The sequence below is a fragment of the Numida meleagris genome, chromosome 1 (assembly GCF_002078875.1).
Source record: "Numida meleagris isolate 19003 breed g44 Domestic line chromosome 1, NumMel1.0, whole genome shotgun sequence".
NCBI classification, from domain to species: Eukaryota; Metazoa; Chordata; class Aves; order Galliformes; family Numididae; genus Numida; species Numida meleagris.
This window is the reverse complement of record NC_034409.1, coordinates 8,880,514-8,886,103: the sequence shown is the minus strand read 5'-3', so window position 1 is coordinate 8,886,103 and position 5,590 is coordinate 8,880,514. Positions and strand designations below refer to the sequence as shown.

Sequence of the window (5,590 nt, the reverse complement as noted above, 5' to 3'; positions counted from 1 at the left end):
CGCTGTCACAGCACACATGCAAAGGGAAAAAAAAAAAAAAAGGCAAAAAAACATCGCGGCGGAGATGAGAGGAGGGAACAGAAACCTCCAGCGAGCTTGGGAAAAGCACGGAGCTATAAATTTCACGAGGTATTTTATGTCGTCGTCCAGGTTTTCGTGTTTTTTTTTAATTGTTAATATTTTATTTTACGCTTCTAATTAAAAGGTGTTCGTCCCCCTTGAAAAACAACAGCAGAACGCAAACCACAATGTTGCTACCCACATAAATAGCATCTCCTGCCCATAACATAATCCTCTTTGGGTCGCTCCCAGCTAGAAACAAGTAACGAACTCTTCCATCAGCACAACTTCACCACTGAAGCTTTTAAAGCCTTGTTAGGGAAGGCTGCTCCAACCCTCCCACCCTCCCCACCTCCCGCACTACTCTGTTCCGCAGAAGAAATTCCTCGCAAAGCCCACTCCAGCAGTCAGTTCAAGACATGCACAGGTCTAAAGGGGCTTATAAATTACACTGGAGGATTCTCTGAAGCATTCTTAAAAGCGCTCCAAACCTTCCAATTTCTGATTATTTTAACCTTGTATTTCTGTGCAATAAAAGCAGATAAAGAGTTTTGTTTGTTTGTTTAAACAAAAGGACATACAAAATCCCCAGAGGTCTTCTAAATGTTAGAGAGCTGTAAATACAAACACGTAAGCAAACTGAAACTCTCCCCTCCCACACGTCTGAACAACCCCTTCCAGTGAGTGACTGTTAATTAAATTTTCTACTCTGAGATGAGTGTCAATTTAACATGCAATCTGAAAAGTAATGTCTTATACTGATACGTATCATGTACTGCATTCCTAATGCAATAATGACAGAAAAGTTGGAAATCAACCTTTACGAAACACCGTCTTCATAAAAGAGGAGTGACCTCTGCTTATTTTGCTCTATACTTTTCCATAAGAAGAACTCTGTCTGTGCGTTGTGGTGTCTGCAGCATCTAGGTGACATCTCTTCCTTCCTTTATTTTCTTTGGGTTAAAAATCAGTTGTCCGATCCGACTGAAGGTGATCACACTGCACTCTGAATTTTACAGAACACAGCATCTATTTTCTGTGCTCAGACCTAGCTAATAAGTCAGTGCCTAGGAGATATTCCTAACTTTGAAGCTGAAGTTCATAGTTGCAAATGCGGGTGTCAGTATGGTTCTAATTAAAATGTAAAGGCTCGTGCAGAACAAGGCTTGGTGCTATGGTAAAGCAAGAGCAAAAATTCTGGTGTTGCTGCTTTCATTCCTTAATATTCACACGCCAGTGGAAAAGAAGGAGCTTTCCCCCTCTCCTCTTTTAAAAATTCTTCTGCTTCCCGAGCTTAATTCATTAATCCCGTGGCATTGTATCTAACAGATTCAGCAATTCTATTGATCAACAGCATTGTTAAGAAAATAAAATCCAAAAATAATGTTGATTTTGGTCATTCCCACACTTGTTATCCTGAGCATTTTCATGCTCCAGGCAGTGGATTAGAGCCCCAAAATGACAAGAGATGCCTGTCTGTTTTCCATGGATTACTCGCTACAGACATTCACTCTGCAAAGGAATTCATGTCACTTTGAGATTATTTGGAGAATTGGCCTAATGAATTATCCTTTTGTATGCAGCAAACAATTAGAAACAAAACACAAAAGATGCACCATATTCAGGACTTCACAAAGCACATCATTTTACAATGTTGTTACACTCAATATACTTCTCCTTGCATAAAGAAGACTCAACCACCTTTTCTTTCTCACGTAAGGAAAAGAGAGTAAGAAGATAAAATTGCGTCTTTCTAATGTAGAATGACTGTGTGACACTCCAGGCTATTTTCCACCAACCAAATAAATAAATCATGGTCCCCAGCCAATCTATATTTTGCTCAGAAAATATGTGGATCAAATACAGCGAGTCGTAACTTATAGAAGATTGCATTTTGAGAGATAAAATAGAGAACCATTTTAAGAGAGTTGAGAGATGCTCTCTCTTTGAATCCTTTATGTGTAAGACCGCTCGCGTTTTGCCTTCCTCTGTGGAATATGCCAGTCCAAAGAGAAGGGTAAAATCTGACCCTCTGGGTCGTCCTCCTGCTATTTAGCTCTAAGTAGTGCTAATCAGCTAGTCGGGATAGCATATGCTACACCCCCTTAAAAGGAGAGGGGCAATGGCAGCACTTCAGTGGTGTTTGAAGAGGCTTTATATCTCAAAGACACCCATTGACATATGGTGCTTCTGCCAAGGCGAAACTGGGCTCTGCTTGGAAGGAATTATTTGGCCAACATGCCTATGGCAAGTGCCAGAAACGTCAACTGTGGGAATTCAGGGTCGGCAACAACTCACTTTCAAATGACAAGCCATTCACCTTTTTTCTTTGGTCTTCTGAAAGTGATCTAACTGCTGAGTTTGGAGGGAGGAGAAAAGTAAAATCCTAACTTTCCTCAGTTTTTCAGATAATATCCTTCGCCCCTGAAGAAGACCACAGCTTTTAGCTTAATTATTCCATAATTACTCTGCAAGTTCAAAAGAAACAGCAGTTCTTCTCCATCATTTCCCATAGCTGTTGCAGGCTTTATTTTTATTTTCTGTAACAGCATTTATATGACATTCTATACAGTGTTTTACTTCCTAAAATCCAGATAGGCACTGCAGGTTCTGTGTAATGTTTCTGGTCTCATGCTGTGTGTCATTATTATTTGGAGATTTTTATACTGCCTTTTAATATGCACAACAAGTTCATGTTGATAGATCCTATAAAAACTGATTCTTGGATGTGTCTGGGCTTTTGCTGTTGACCATTTGTGCAGAATTATTCTTTCAAACACTTATAAAGTTGGCATCATTTGGTGCTTCTCATTAGTCAGAAACAGTCTTACTTGACTCATGATTACTTAAAATCTTCTTGCTGCTGCTCTCATTTTTACACTTAGAAGCTCTTGAAATCTTAGCTGCTCTAAGAGCATCTTCAGTGTGCTTTAAAAATGTACTTATGTTTTTGGAATTGTTTCCTGTATCTCAGATGAGTCATTACTTGTTTGTATTGATATGATCAGGTTCTTCTCAGAAATGCATGGGAATTAGCAGCATCCGAATTCAATAGGCAGTATTAGACTAGCAATATAAGATTTCTTGCATGTCCTGGGCAACATCAGAGAAAAGACAAAACAACAACAAAAGAAAATGAAACAAAACAAAACAAAAAAAACAACCTTCATGTTGTATCTGATTATTAAAAATCTCTTTAGAGAACACACTCCTATAGGAAATGTGAAATTCTAGCTCAGATACACTCTTTGCTGTTTCCTCCCATAGCAGGTGAGTTGCTTGATAAGCAGAATATTTACAATTCTGCACAGGGTCCCTTTGAAATTGTTCCAGTTGTATACATAATGATACTTGTAACACACTTCAGAATAACTGAATAATTATTGGCCCAAAGGATTCTCAGCCTAGAGCTCAATTATAAATAAATGCATTTGTCATGTGATGTGTGAGACACTCAGGATGCAGTTTCACAACACACTGAGTTCAGAAGAAAAGTCCCATTTTAAGAAGATCCAGACCTCAACTGCCACGTTCTGCTTTTACGTCACAGATGTCCACTCGCCATTTGGGATGCTACAGACATTTTTGTGGGGACATTCCAGAAACATGATAAAAACATTGTTTGTTTAAAAATAATCCTTATGGGGATTGCTTTTCTTGCAGACACAGTCCAAGCTAATGGAGCAGACAGAATTGTGAACTGGCATTGGGGAAAAGCTGAGTAAGCAGAAATGCAGAGGGACTACAGATGCTGGCCCCACTTCTGAAGACAACATATGATGAAGCTCTACATTTAGGTTCAAATCCTTTACCTATGTCAGACAGGAACCTAAACCTGGAGACAATTTGACAGCATTGCTCCTCTGGGCTGACACAGGTACTCTTCTCTCTTTCATATGGATTGAGGGAAAAAAAAAAAAAAAGAAGAGGAAATCTATAAAAAGCCTATATGGTAAAGATAAATACTTGTGTTATCCAGATCTGCTGAACTGGATATCAGATTATTTTTTTTAACAGTGTTGATGATTATCAGACTAGTTCAAGATGTCATAAACTGCTGCTTCCACCTGGATCTTAAAGGATTTAAAATTCTGTGGAGTGGCAGTTTTTAAGCTCTGAAGCAATCACAGAGCAAAAATTGCTTAGAGTGCATCAGCATAAAGCAGATAAAGGTGTAAATTTTAACATTTTATCAAGCTAGAGTTGCTAAAATCACTAGCTTGCACCTAGGCCTGGAAATATCTTTGCTGTTACAAGTCTAGACATGTCTTTCCCCAGCTCTCCCTTGGGCAATATTGCATTTGGTAGCCTTATGAGAATCTCCTGAATCTACACAGATCTGTAACATTTCTTATTATTGCATGCGATCAAGTTGTTAACCCAGCCAGTTAGTATCTGCCTTCTCTCAATAGCACTGCATCTTACCATCTTGTCACAATCAACTTTTCCTTCAATTCTCAGGACTAATGAGACTGTACTACATGCGATGTTTGTGCTTTTGGCAGCATAATGGGACCTGTATCAGTATGATGTGTTTTATTCACAATGCTTTCAGGTCTATTAAACACCTCATCAAATTCTTCAAAAATATTCTTTGCATCCTGTTCTGTAGACAGGTTATATGTCCGTCTGAACAGCAGCATTTGCAAATAGCTCTTTGAACCTAAACAAACCTTTTCTATTCCCTTGGCCTCAACTGCTTGATGTTCATCTTCATAATCAAGTGTACATGAACTATGATACCCAGAGCCATAGTAAGAAACTCACCTTAACAGCTCAGTGCCAAGCATGTGACATTAATAGCAGTAACAAAAAGCTTATTTTTCCCAACTCATGTTATGGGTCAGTAGCTTCTGTTTCCAATGGATTAGCTCTGGGGTAGTCATCCAAATTGAAACAAACTTCAAAATCTATTAACTTTCAAGTTCAGCTACTTCCGTCCCTCTGATTTTGTATGTTTATTGGCTGTTGAGTCTTCACAGAGGAAATACTGGCAAGGACATATGTTTTTTACAGGGGATGAGGGAAATGCAGTGCACAATTTGATGTTCTAATTCTTTAGAGAACAGCCTATTTAAGAAAAGAAATTACAAAGAACAAAAAAAAGTAACAACCATGAAAATTTTGGCTCCCTTAAATCCTATTCCAGGCCTGGAATAACATGCCCTTAGTTGAGGGAACTGTAATCAAGATGGAAGATCTCCCAAACAACAGCCTGCAGAATGCTTGTATCTCTAGTCCAATATATTTAATGGTTGGTGGATTAGACAGATAATAAAGCAGTCCTATCCTTCCTGGTAGAAGAGCCATCTTACAAGTTGTATTACACACAAATGTTTCAGATTCAGTTACTTCAGTTTTCATATACAGTTTCAGCTATTATCACCCTCTTTTCTTTTCCTTTTCTTTTTCTTTTTCTTTTTCTTTTCTTTTCTTTTTCTTTTCTTTTCTTTTCTTTTCTTTTCTTTTCTTTTCTTTTCTTTTCTTTTCTTTTCTTTTCTTTTCTTTTCTTTTCTTTTCTTTTCTTTTC

At 38.2% G+C, this 5,590-nt stretch overlaps 1 protein-coding gene across 1 annotated transcript in view; it reads right to left on the bottom strand.

The window, feature by feature from the left end:
* The window catches only part of SEMA3A (semaphorin 3A), a 253,424-nt gene that overhangs the window by 171,272 nt on the left and 76,562 nt on the right, over window positions 1-5,590 (bottom strand). The gene's annotated exons all lie outside the window — the stretch shown is intronic.